Source organism: Podarcis pityusensis, assembly GCF_964106645.2.
Source record: "Podarcis pityusensis genome assembly, chromosome: 6".
Taxonomy (NCBI): Eukaryota; Metazoa; Chordata; class Lepidosauria; order Squamata; family Lacertidae; genus Podarcis; species Podarcis pityusensis.
Genome location: NC_138030.1, coordinates 91,632,190 through 91,646,546, shown reverse-complemented (window position 1 = coordinate 91,646,546; position 14,357 = coordinate 91,632,190). Strand labels below are relative to the sequence as shown.

General features: G+C 44.7%; 2 protein-coding genes across 9 annotated transcripts in view; one reads left to right on the top strand and one right to left on the bottom strand.

Moving 5' to 3' along the window:
- Positions 1 to 14,357, top strand: part of KCNT2 (potassium sodium-activated channel subfamily T member 2) — a 236,073-nt gene that overhangs the window by 119,227 nt on the left and 102,489 nt on the right. The gene's annotated exons all lie outside the window — the stretch shown is intronic.
- LOC308480537 (sterol O-acyltransferase 1-like) overlaps positions 1 to 14,357 on the bottom strand; it is a 308,289-nt gene that overhangs the window by 290,820 nt on the left and 3,112 nt on the right. The window lies entirely within an intron of this gene.

The following is a 14,357-nucleotide window of genomic DNA, read 5'->3' as shown; positions in this document are numbered from 1 at the left end:
TACTTTTTATTTTATTTTATTTTATTGAAAATATGTGTTTGGTTCTGTTACAAGCTTTTCCACAGTACCAATAGGACAGTAGCCTTACCCATCTGCACTATATATTTAAAGCATTATCATACCACTTTAAACAGCTGCCCCCAAAGAATCATGGAAACAGTAGTTTAAGGGTGCTGAAAGTTGTTAGGAGATCCCTATTCCCTTGACAGAATGAGAGTTCACAGAACTTGCTGGGGAGAGGGATTAACTACTCTGAAACTGTAGCTCTGTACGGAAAATAGAGACCCACCCCCAACCACTCTCAGCTCCTTTAACAAACTATACTTCCCAGGATTCTTTGGGGAAAGCCATGACTGTTTAGGGACGCGGGTGGTGCTGTGGGTTAAACCACAGAGCCTAGGACTTGCCGATCAGAAGGTCGGGGTTCGAATCCCCGTGACGGGGTGAGCTCCTGTTGCTCGGTCCCTGCTCCTGTCAACCTAGCAGTTCAAAAGCACGTCAAAGTGCAAGTAGATAAATAGGTACCACTCCGGCGGGAAGGTAAAGGGCGTTTCCGTGCGCTGCTCTGGTTTTGCTAGAAGTGGCTTAGTCATGCTGGCGACATGACCCGGAAGCTGTCTGTGGACAAACACCGGCTCCCTCGGCCCATAGAGCGAGATGAGGGTCGCAACCCCAGAGTCGGTCACGACTGGACCTAATGGTCAGAGGTCCCTTTACCTTTACCTTTATGACTGTTTAAAGTGGTATCATAGTGCTTTAAATGTAGAGTGCAGATCGGGTCTTGGTGTGGCATTAATTGCTGTGTGAAACACAGCTTTAAGTATTCTTCGGTGAGCATGTCCTTTGATATTCGCTGGGATCTGATTCTCTTTCTAACATTGCACAAGCAGTTGATAGAAGATGAAGCAGATCTCCATGCTAGTGCCTGGCTGGTTGTGGGAAACAAAAGCATTTGAGAGCAAGCCATGGTCTGTGACTGACAAGGAGAAGAGAGCTGTTTAGAACGGAACTATTTAGAGAGGAACATTACGTTCAGGTGCAGCCTGCATTTTGTAGCTGACACAAAAAGATGGAGAAAATGGCAAGTTGAACCACAGCAATTAGTGCTGCCTTCAGCATCTGGAAGCTGATTATGCACCAAATTATTCTGTCCCTGTTATGACCCTTCCAGACAGGGGAAAAGAAATAGACTAAACAGCAACAAGGGGGAAAAACACACCCTATAACACAATTGCTTGCTAAGGAAACGAATCCGTCTGCAACAGCCTGCAATATTAATTGAAATCATATTCAGTTGGCCTTAAAACAATCCTCAGCAGGTCTGCCATTGGTTTATGTTGCTGTATCTTTGGATTTTCCAAAAGTTAGGTTTGTATTTTTATATAAAGGTAAAGGTAAAGGTAAAGGGAAGGACGCGGGTGGCGCTGTGGGTTAAACCACAGAGCCTAGGACTTGCCGATCAGAAGGTCAGCGGTTCGAATCCCCACAACGGGGTGAGCTCCCTTTGCTCGGTCCCAGCTCCTGCCAACCTAGCAGTTCGAAAGCATGTCAAAGTGCAAGTAGATAAATAGGTACCGCTCCGGCGGGAAGGTAAACGGCATTTCCATGCGCCCCTGACCATTAGGTCTAGTCGTGGCCGACTCTGGGGTCGCGGCGCTCATCTCGCTTTATTCGCCAAGGCAGCTTCCGGGTCATGTGGCCAGCATGACTAAGCTGCTTCTGGTGAACCAGAGCAGCGCACAGAAACACTGTTTACCTTCCTGCCGGAGCGGTACCTATTTATCTACTTGCACTTTGACGTGCTTTCGAACTGCTAGGTTGGCAGGAGCAGGGACCGAGCAATGGGAGCTCATCCCATCACGGGGATTCGAACCGCTGACCTTCTGATCGGCAAGTCCTAGGCTCTGCGGTTTAACCCACAGCGCCAGCAAATATGGACAGTTTCTTACACATACAGTGATATTTGCTTGTTGTGCTCTGCAGAGCAATTGTAGTAATTAAGATTAAGAATTTTCTTTATCAATTCAGCCTGCAAAGCATGGATAGCCCTGGGGTTCTGTTTACCGGGGGTGGGCTGGGCTGGGCTGTATCCTTTGCCTCAGCAAGGATGAGGGTTGCTGGAGAGCTTGGGGGACATTTCCAGTGCAACTGGTCAGCTTGGTCATTCTGGACTTTGCCATTTAACCAAAGACAAATCAACTATGCCAGCTGAATTTACTCGATATACGATCAGCAGAGTAGGGGCTTCACCTTCCCCCACTGCAGTGTTCATTGATCCATTTAAAATGCTCTCAATTTTTGTCACAATTGTTCTGGTTGGCTCTGGGCAAGACCTTTAGTAGAAGGTAAGTTTAGGTGAGCTCTTGGCTTCTCACTAAGGACACCATTAAGGGGTCTTGGGAATGTCAACTCAAGGTTTAGCCAAGTTTGGGACCAGCATTCCTGCCTTACCCCCACATTGACAGGTGTAGCCATGACATTGGTGCACATTGTAGCTGGTCTGAAACTGCCATCCACCCCTTACTATTTCCCCCAGTATGCTGGCTGGGAAAATAAACAGTCAGAAATTGGGCCATTGGAAAGCTGTGCTCTTGTCCTATTCTATGTCACTCCAAATTCTGTGCATCTGTGATGAGTTTTTGTGTTGTTCCTGCTCTCCCGTCTCCATGGACCAGGTAAAATTGAAACACTGTATGAAATGAAGGGGACTTGGACCTAACAATCTGTTTCTCTGCAATAATAATTATTCAGCCATTGTGTGGGACTCTAGGGTCTTCAAAGCACATTGCCTCAATCATTTGGTAACTAGACTGGTATTATTGACACCATATTGTAACAAGCAATATGGTGCCAATATGAGTGGCTTGCTGAAGGCCACCTAGTGAATTCATGGATGGCTTTCAAGGTTGCAGCTCAGTCCCTTAGCCATTAGTTTAGATTTGTGCAGTCTGAAGCATGCATATCTTAAGTAATATGAATTAATCCCTGGTAAATTTTAAGATAAAGTTAATACGAGCCTATTAACACTAAGGATTTGGAGAACACCCCCTCACACACACTCAACATGAGATATGTTTTTACAGGTTACCCTGAGAATGGTTTCAGCTGTTGGTCTTCTTTTGAGTCCTGTGGGTTCATTTGCTATGGGTCCAGGGTGAAGCAGCCTCTGGACACCACTAAATGTATGCAGAATGTTGAGGCCTATTTGAACTCTCTCCCACCCAGTCTTGAGTTCTCAAAGAAACATTTTCAGTAGTTTTTTTGCCCTAAGCTGCACTCCTGATCCTATTTACCTGGGAGTAAGCCCAACAAAGGTCCGTATAGTAAAAGCTATGGTTTTCCCAGTAGTGATGTATGGAAGTGAGAGCTGGACTATAAAGAAGGCTGATCGCTGAAGAATTGATGCTTTTGAATTATGGTGCTGGAGGAGACTCTTGAGAGTCCCATGGACTACAAGAAGATCAAACCTATCCATTCTTAAGGAAATCAACCCTGAGTGCTCACTGGAAGGACAGATCGTGAAGCTGAGGCTCCAATACTTTGGCCACCTCATGAGAAGAGAAGACTCCCTGGAAAAGACCCTGATGTTGGGAAAGATGGAGGGCACAAGGAGAAGGGGACGACAGAGGACGAGATGGTTGGATAGTGTTCTCGAAGCTACCAGCATGAGTTTGACCAAACTGCGAGAGGCAGTGGAAGACAGAAGTGCCTGGCGTGCTCTGGTCCATGGGGTCATGAAGAATCAGACATGACTAAATGACTCAACAACAACAACAAGCCCCAGGAAATTCAGCAAACTTTCTTCTGAGTTGTCATGGCTAAGATCATGCTGTTAGTCTTCAGAATTTCTTAGAGGAACTGTGATATTCTTACTGTACGTAATTCTGTTGGGGCTTTTTTCAGTTTGGGCTACCTGGGAAGCAAATAGCCTGATCTTATAGACTGATTTGAGTTTGAACAGCACAAACCAGTAAGCAGTTCATAAACCAACAGCTATACCCCTTTCCCTGCAGTTGCTTCCAGGAACGTGTGCTAACTGGAATTGTGTGGAGGTCATGTTTTAGAGAACTAACTTCTCCACACGATCTCTTCCTCTCTACTGCTGCTTTCACAGATACACTTACAGGTATGGTGAGAGATGGGGGAGAGAAATAGCCTCCCTCTCCCATTGGGCTAGTGGAAGAATAATTTGGGATCAAAGCGGTTGTCCGCAATAGCCTGGTGTAAAGTCTGAAAACTTAGATGAAAACCAAGATGATCAAGGGTCTGGAAACCAAGCTTTATGAGGAGCACCTGAAGGAGCTGGGCATGTTTAGCCTGGAAAAGAGGAGATAGAGAGGAGATATGATAGCCATCTTCCAATATCTGAAGGGCTGTCACATGGAAGAGGGAACAAGCTTCTTTTCTTCTGCTCTGGAGGGTAGGACTCAAACAAATGGCTTTAAGTTACAAGAAAGGAGATTCTGAATAAACATACAGAAAAACTCTCTGACAGTAAGAGCTGTTTGACAGTGGAACGGTCTCCCTTGGGGGGTTGTGGACTCTCCTTCTTTGGAGGTTTTTAAGCAGAGGTTGGTTGTCCATCTGCCATGGATGCTTTAGCTAAGATTCCTGCATTGCAGGGGGTTGGACTAGATGACCCTTTGGTCCCTTCCAACTCTACCATTCTATGATTCTATGTACAGTATGCTGCCTTTTGCTCCTTGGAAGAAAGGTGCTATACAAGTACAGTAAATCTACATGTAAGAAGAAGAAGAAGAAGAAGAAGAGTTTGGATTTGATATCCCGCCTTTCACTCCCTTTAAGGAGTCTGAAAGCAGCTAACATTCTCCTTTCCCTTCCTCCCCCACAACAAACACTCTGTGGGGTGAGTGGGGCTGAGAGACTTCAAAGAAGTGTGACTGGCCCAAGGTCACCCAGCAGCTGCATGTGGAGGAGCGGAGACGCGAACCCGGTTCCCCAGATTACGAGACTACCGCTCTTAACCACTACACCACACTGGCTCTCCATTTGGGACTGATGCTTCATTCACACATATTAGTTGGGAACTCTTGGTAATCATTCTGTAAATTTGAGAGCTGTCTTTCACACACGAAGCTTTGAGAAGGGTAGCAAGGTTTATTAGACAATAGTTTCTGGTGTCATCCAAACTGAGAAAACTGTGATTTAAGCCCTGCTTAAGGTAAAGGTAGGGTGGCGCTGTGGGTAAAACCTCAGCGCCTAGGGCTTGCCGATCGCATGGTCGGCGGTTCGAATCCCCGCGGCGGAGTGAGCTCCCATCTCTCGGTCCCAGCTCCTGCCCACCTAGCAGTTCGAAAGCACCCCTAAGTGCAAGTAGATAAATAGGTACCGCTTTATAGCGGGAAGGTAAACGGCGTTTCCGTGTGCTGCGCTGGTGCTGGCTCACCAGAGCAGCTTCGTCACGCTGGCCACGTGACCCGGAAGTGTCTCCGGACAGCGCTGGCCCCCGGCCTCTTAAGTGAGATGGGCGCACAACCCTAGAGTCGGACATGACTGACCCGTACAGGCAGGGGTACCTTTACCTTTACCTTAAGGTAAAGGTAAAGGGACCCCTGACCATTAGGTCCAGTCGTGACCGACTCTGGGTAGGATATCATAATTAATGTCTGAACTACAACACTGTCTTAAACCGGGCATTCGTTGGAGATGGGTAGAATAAGATGTGCACAAAATTGCACTTCCTGCAATTGCAATCTTCCTCCAACAAACTCAAGGGGCATTCAGTCAAACGTCTTGCGAGACAAACGTTTTGGCTCCCAAATGCTCCAAACCCGGAAGTCATTGTTCCAGTTTGTGAACGTTTTTCTGAAGCCAAACATCTGTCATGGCTTCCGTGGCTTCCGATTGGCTGCAGGAGCTTCCTGCAGCCAATCGGAAGCTGCGCCTTGGTTCCTGAACATTTTGGAAGTCAAACGGACTTCCAGAATGGATTCTGTTTGACTTTTGAGGTAAGACTGTATATGGTTCTCCCTCAGGGTCCCTTCCAACTCTATGATTCTGTGATTCTAGAATGTAATTCTGAAAACGGGGCAAACAGTATATTTAACAATTTTAATACTGTGAGCATTTTAACAAGCTTCAGAATCAAGGAAGCATTCCACACCCACACAGAAGTGGGGGCATGTCTATGCTTACAGAGTGCAACTGTGTTTGGTACCGTGTTTCTATAAATAGGGCATCTTCCATCAACTCCTCTTGACAGTCGTAGTAAATGACCCCCTTTCCCTAGCGTTACCATTGTTGCGTTGTGTTGGCAAAACTGCAGAAAAGTAAAGAGGAATTGTATTCTTTTCCCATGAATCATCAGCCAGGCAGTCAGCTACACTGCAGTTTCAGAACAGTCTTGGGCAGGAGTAAAAGACAGAGTCCTATTGATGCTTCTCATTTCCTCCTAAAGCAAGCAGGGCAGGCCATCAGAAACACATCCTTTGGTTTGGAACAGGAATATACGTGAAGTGAAAAGAATGAGGAAAATAAATGTAGGAGGATACCAGACTTCAAGCTTTGATTTCTACTCTCCCTTTTCCATGGTGCATAGCAAGCTCTCTGAAATAAAAATAGTACCTTGGGTACAGTTCTGTTCTTTAATGACATCCTGGCCAGATTCTGTTCTATAGCTTCAAAACGATCAGTGTTTCTGAATACAGATAAAGTTTATAGCATGGCATTGTTCTTGCTCTGCCAGTGCAAGTTTGCATTATGAAGGTGTCAGCAATCAGGATCCTTCCACTGGTCTTGTGCTGTAATATAGACATCTAGATCTGCATATACACCTTAAGGTTCCATGGCGATGGTTTTTCAATTTTAATTGATAACTTGAGTGGCAAGGATGCTGCTTCCCTATGGCTGTGCCTTATGCTTTTCAAGAAATGCATAAAGTGTGGAGATCATGTGGAAAGTTGGCACCAGAACCCCAAATCAGGATAGTGAATTTTCCCATATTATTAGCTCCTCCCATATGCACAGCCTGAGAGTTATTTGGGGCTCACAGCTGTCCCCGGAGGCTCAGGTTAATTCTGGATCCAGGGTGGCTGTCTACTAGCTCCATCTGGTACACTACCTGAGACCCCACCTGACTGCACACTGTCTATTTTTAAAAAAAATAATATTTATTAGTAGTTTTCAGAATTATAAGAAGAAGAAAAAAACATTAAAAAACAACACTATAATAGACAAAAAGAAAAGAAAAAACACAAAAACCAATACAACAATACAACAAAAAGATAAAAAGAAAAAAGAAAACAACACAAATCCCAAATTACATATCTAAAACTTCCATTTGCTTGTTTCATTGACTTCCTCACACCTCCCTTTTTGTATTCTAGTTTAATTAGTTATTTCAGCAAATTCTTTCCATCTTTTTCAATTTTTGTTAAAAAATTTATCCTAACCTAATTTAATCTAATAATTAACTCAACAAATCCTTTCCATCTTTCCCCATATTCTATTTTTCACATTACCTTAATTAATTTAACCTTATCTTACCCTAGAACACCTTAAAGCTTAAATCTTAGTTATCAAATATACATTACTCCTGATATCATTTCTGCTAAAGTCATATAGTTTCATTCCAACATTTTCCCCAATATTCATTAATTTTTAGCCAATTCCCCAAATAGAAAATTTTCTTTATAAATTTTCTTCCAATCTTCATCCAATGTCCCTTCTTCCTGGTCTCGGATCGTGTCAGTCCTTACTGTCCATTCCATCTAGTCCATCAACCTGGAAGCATTTTCTCATTCATCAAGTCCATCTTCTCATGCATCTGTTCCAGCAGGGCACTTGTCTTGCATAAGGCAAGCACCCAGTCTTCTTTCCAACTCATCTTTAGTCAAGGTCAGAAAAGCCTGTTCCCACGGTCTTAATCTCACATCTGTTGAGCCCTCAAATGTACTGCAGCAACAATTTGACAAGCTCCCTCTAGAGGAGGCAACTTCTATTTGTATCCATTTTTTTAGGCAAGTCCAACAAAGGAAAATTACTTTCGTTTTTCAGATATTTTTCAGATATTTTGTTTCTTTAGAATGCAAAAGGCAACATTGGAAACAGCTTGTTTTTCTTCTTTAGCTATCTGTCAAAATATTCCATTCACAGTCAATGAACCTCTCCAACAATTTCTGCCTCTGACACCCCATTCCCAGGTTAGAGACGGTGGAAACTTATCCTTCTTCACTCCCTCTCCTGCTAGGGTTGAACAAAGTTCCCCCCCTTTTCTCTTGCTTCCAAGGGGGTTTCAGTAGTTCTAAATGAAGGAAATTTAGACTTTTTTGACAGCTTTCCAGGCTTTAGCTTACAAAGTTTTTGCTTTAGTCTATATACAAAAAGCGGAAAGCAGACTTCCTGTTTTGAACCTTCCCGCTTCGTTACCAAATTAAGAAATTTCTTGATCCAATTTTCCGTTTCTACTCACGGGTACTTGTTTTAAATCCAATTGTCCACAGGAAAAAGTCAGCGCTCTCCGGCAGTGGCTGTGCGGCTTCACTCCGTGAAAGTAGCAGTCAGTTCGCAGCACCGCGCTTCTCACCCCACTTCACTCCAGAGCTCCTAAATGGGATTCCCTGTGAGTAGGGGGGCGCTCCTGGTGCCCTGCCGAACCCCACGTTCCCAGGCTTCCTCCGCCTGGGATTTCTAGCGGGTCCCCACCTTCGCCGCGGCGGGAAGTCCCAGTTTCCACGGAGCCCGTTCCTCCGGACGGAGGAACTCCGCCATTCACCGATGGCGCTGACCCGGAAGTCCCTGACTGCACACTGTCTAGCCAGAATGGTACATACCCTGGTTATCTCCCGCTTGGACTGCTGCAACACACTATGTGGGACTACCTTTGAAGGTGGCTCAGAAACTACAACTCATACACAACGTGGCAGCTAGACATATAACACCTGTCCTGAAAGACCTACATTGGCTCCTAGTATGTTTCTGAGCACAATTCAAAATGTTGGTGCTGACCTTTAAAGCTCTAAACGGCCTTGGCCCTGTAGACCTGAGGGAGCGTCTCCACCTCCATCATCCAGCCCAAACACTAAGATCCACCTCCAAGGGGCTTCTGGTGGTTCCCTCATTTTGAAAAGTGAGGTTATAGGGTACCAGGCAGAGGGCCTTCTCAGTAGTCGTGCCCACCCTGTGGAATACCCTCCCATCAGATGTCTAGGAAATAAACAACTTCCTGACTTTTAGAAGACATCTGAAAGCAGCAGGGAAAGGTTAAAAAAAAAGAAAAAGGTAAATTTTAAACAGGTGAAAGGCAGTGGGTGGCACTGTGGTCTAAATCACTGAGCCTCTTGGGCTTGCCAATTGGAAGATTGGTGATTCGAATCCCTGTGATGGGGTGAGCTCCCATTGCTCTGTCCCAGCTCCTGCCAACCAAGCAGTTTGAAAGCACGCCAGTGCAAGTAGATAAACAGCTACTGCTATGGCAGGAAGGTAAATGGTGTTCCGTTGTGTCAGAAGTGGTTTAGCCATGCTGCCACATGACCCAGAAAGCTGTCTGTGGACGAACACTGTCTTACTCAGCCTGAAAGTGAGATGAACACCACACCCCACAGTCGCCTTTGACTGGATTTAACTTTCCAGGGGTCCTTTCCCTTTTATAGGGACTTTTTAATGATTGATGCTTTATTATTTTTTTGTATTTGCACCCAGAGTGGATGAGGCAACCCAGTCAGATGGGCAGGGTATAAATAAGTTGTTGTTGTTACATTCACGGGTGCTTTAAAAAGCACATGATAAGATCTGGATTTTTGAAAACCTAATAAAATAAATATAATTTTTCTTCATATTGTACGTTGCTAACGTTGATATTGTATGCAACCATAAGGAACAGCATTTGGGGTAGTATATGAATCTGCCCTTAGAAGCCTATGCTTTCCTACTTTAAAAGAAAACTGTTGTGCATATATAGCTACATCATCTAGGTGGTGCAAGGGTACAAGTCAGTTAGAGAGCAGGAGTCACCAGTGGTTGTGGCATCAAAGCCTGGAGACGGCTGCAGCTGAGGATAAATCAGTCAGCAAGCTAAGGTCTCAGTCATGTCATGCAATTAATTCAGTCATAGCTGGCAGAGGATTTTCCTTTAAATGTGTGTGTTTGTGTGCGTGCCCTGATGCACACAAACAAGCTGTGTGACTAACAGCCATTCCGCTCATATTGCAAAACATAATTATGTTTTGGTCGAGAGTTTTGCAAAGTGATCATTAGCTTAGCTTGTTTGCTCTGGAAATAATACTGCTTTGTTGTCTCTTGTTGCTATCATCATCCCTACTTGCTTACTTACTAACTTACTTACTTATTATGATAACTTAATATACTGCCATTCAACAACAACAACAACAACAATGTACTCAGGGCAATTTGAGTATTCCCTTGTAGTCTGTTTTTTTCATAGTTAAATTGTGAGAGGAATAAAGGAAAGCCTTGGGTTTTAAAACGTCGGACGGTAATCTAATCTAATTTTTGTGACGATGTCCAGTGATCGCTCTGATTCTGGAAAGAAATAAGCCTTCTTCAGGCTTTCTGGTGAGGGGATAAGTAAACATTCAATGGTTGGTATGCAGACCAGTATGCTAGCTCTGCCTTTAGTGTTGCCATTTCTGTGGAAAATGGCAGTTCTAAAGTGCATGGAGACCCTCTATCAGTGCAGAAGTCTCCCCACTTCCGAAGCTCACCCTCCTCACTTACCCTAGTAAGTTAGCACTTAAATCAGTATGCCTAAAATTGGCTGTAAAAACCAGTATCTGCATGATTCTGACTGATCTCCTGTGGTTTGAAGGCTTTCCGCATGTTGGGGCTGCCTTTTTGAGTAGCCAGTTGTTGTGAGGCAGTTGCACGTCATGGTTGCAAGCATGGCAGGAACGGTCAAACCAAATACACATTTGTGAGTTGGGACAGACTGCAACTTTTATTTGGTTGTACAGTTGGAAAGCCAGTCCACATTCCGATTCAACCCTTGTCGTTGGAATAGCATTTCCACCAATCGGTTGGGAAGAACCCAAAACAGCTGTGGGAATTGTCCAGTGTTAGATCCCAACGTGGTACAGACCAGGCAAGTAAAAATCTGGCTATAATTGGCAACTCGTTGTTGTTGTTGTTTAGTCATTTATTCGTGTCCGACTCTTCATGACCCCATGGACCAGAGCATGCCAGGCACTTCTGTCTTCCACCGCCTCCCGCAGTTTGGTCAAACTCATGCTGGTAGTTTCGAGAACATTATCCAGCCATCTCGTCCTCTGTCATCCCCTTCTCCTTGTGCCCTCCATCTTTCCCAACATCAGGGTCTTTTCCAGGGAGTCTTCTCTTCTCATGAGGTGGCCAAAGTATTAGAGCCTCAGCTTCAGGATCTGTCCTTCCAGTGAGCACTCAGGGCTGATTTCCTTCAGAATGGAGACGTTTGATCTTCTTGCAGTCCATGGGACTCTCAAGAGTCTCTTCCAGCACCATAATTCAAAAGCATCGATTCTTTGATGATTAGCCTTCTTTATGGTCCAGCTCTCACTTCCATACATCACTACTGGGAAAACCATAGCTTTTACTATACAGACCTTTGTTGGCAAGGTGATGTCTCTACTTTTTAAGATGCTGTCTAGGTTTGTCATTGCTTTTTGGCAACTCCAGTGCATTTTAATGTGTAGCCGTGGCCTCAGAGGTCAACAATATGTCATTTTGTGGAGTTTAGTAGTCTTTGTTTCCGTTTGCATTGCAGTTCATCACTAACAGATGCAAGACCAAGAGAACTAGGACTAACTTACCTGGGTTTAAGCTCCTCTGAACTCAGTAGGACTTACTTCTGAATAGGTGTGTTTAGAATTGTGCTCAGTTAAGAACTGAATTACAAAGAGCTGGAACTTTTCTCTTTCTGACTACTTTTTGAAGGGCAATGAGGTTGTTGTGCTGGTGGTCCTTCCCAGCTACATTTAAAATCTTGGATTTCTCTATCGATTTTTAGGGGCAGTTCTCGTCTTCCTTCCTTGGGGAGATTATAAATAGCTTTGCTGTTTAAATTAGAAAATGAGCTCTCTGAAGGATGCAGTGCTTCTCTCTGCCCTTTTCAGAAAACATCTACCACTTTCCTCTTTTCCTCCCTTCCACCAGGGGAGAAAAATGGAGGACAGAGCAAAAAAAGCCCCACTTTCCACTCTCCCCCTCACGCCTTCTGTACTTCTTCACTTAGATGGGGGAGATTGAAATGAACCCCTCCATGTGCTGACATGGTCACAAGACCATCCAGCCCAACCGCGTGCTTCACAGGACAGATTATGATATATATAGAAAACCAAAGATACATAACATAGTAACAAACAAAGAAGAGATCTGGGCAGCTGTGAGAAGGTGGAGATTTTCAGCTTCCACAAATCATCTACAAGGAAGGTATGCGCTGCGCTCGGGCCCCCAGGCATCTCCTACCTCCTGGTGTGGGCAGGGCTATACCCTGTTCCACTGGTTGGTCGTTTCGCAGTCACTTGGTCCCTAAAGCCAATGGCTTGACTTGGGGGTGACTGCGAAACATTATTTAATACCTGCGCGATGTTTCCTGGACCTCTTTGCCTTCACGCAGCGGATCACCCGCCCACCCCCACTTTACCTGGTGCATTGGCTTTGCTATGGACTTTGTTAGTCACCTGTTTTGCAGTGGGGGCCTGGTAGGAATTTTTTCCATCTAGAAGATTGGCAGAGCCATTTGGTTTCACCTACTGCGTAGCAATCGTCACAACTTTGTAAGGTTGGGCGGTTAGGCATTGGATCAGCAATGTGTGGGGAGGTGAGGTGCGGCCATCACCTGCCCCTCCAAGCTCAAGGGTATTTCATTAAAGGAATCAGGGGTTGGCCTGGGTCTTGTCCAAAACCACGCGGTAGGGGCTAGGGCCATACCAGGATCCCAGGGGTGAGCTTGAGTTGGTTCGCATCGGCAGGGCTCCCTCTGGCAGTGCGTCACCCTTTTATCAGATTCCCCACGATGCAGGTGGGAGTCTGATATAGTTTGGATGATTCCAATGCCTAAGCCAATGACACTCACATTCTGTATTCAATAAAGGTATGGCCTAAATTTTGCCCAGTAACTTAAACTAAAATCCCATGTCACTGTGTATTCATTTTGGGGGTGGTGGTGGTTGGGAGTCTCGAAGCGCAACTGCCCCATAGGAGCAAGACCTACCGAGAAGAGTTGCTGTGCTCATTAGGCCTGGCTCCCCAGAATAGGCCCTTCATCTTCTAATAAAGAGTTAACTTCACATACTCAGTGTGATTTATTGCTGGCTGGCTCCCTGACACCTAGTCCTATTCAAATAAGCTCTCATCTGCACCCGTGCTGTTATCCGCATATGTGCAGCCACTGTCTCGAACATACATACTCTCAGCTTAACTGCAGTGTGTGTTTTCATATCCAATGGAACCTGGTTTAATGGGAAATGCATCAAACAGAAGGATTTCTCAAGAAACTACAGAATGCATATGGATGGTGTCTAACGGCATGTTCACTCGGCTTCAAACACCGGTGGCGGACGCACCCTGGAGCTGGAGTAAACACTAATGTGTACATGACCTTTGCACCAGAACGAAGAGCTGACCAATCCTATAGCAACAAACAGATGCTACAGCTGCGCACCAAGTCCACAAATCCAGATAACAGTTGCTTGTGACCGTCTCCTCTGAAAAACTATCAAGTTTTCCACAAATAAGTTACTCGGTTGCTTTCATCAGGACTAATTTTAGCTGGATCATATTCAATCACTGCCCTAACAATCTAAACAAAAGCCAAGGGCTGGATTAACAGCCTCTCCATTGAAGCTGTGCCTGGATGATTCACACTGAAATAGACCCTTGCCTGACACAGCAAAGAGATTGAACAATCACAGTGAAGGCTGTCACTGATATCCCTTATCTTGAGGACGTTCTCCAAATTGCAGGGCTTGAGCGCCCAACAAAATGCCACGAATGTTCTTTTTATCAGAACATCTCCCACTCCCATATCGGGCTAGAGAACATTTTTGTACGTTTCAGATCTGGAGTGCCAAGTATGGAGAGCTGCACAGGATGCAGTAGAAATTGCTCCATGATAACATGTTTCCCATCACTTTAGCTTTCAGATATATCTTTTCAATATCAAGATATTTCATAGATTGCTGTTAGCTTTGAAGATCTCCACTTTTAAAAAGAAGAAGAAAAAGGAAACCAGAGCTGTTGCTATTAAGAAAGAGTGGTTGTGAGTAATTTTATCGGTGAAGAGATCATTCGTCCAAGCACTGAGAATGAGAGAAAACTTGGCTATCATCTGAAGGCAATCACTGAACATCCAGCAACAAAATGATTTTGCCATCTTCCTTAATATGCTTAGTAACAGATTTTGA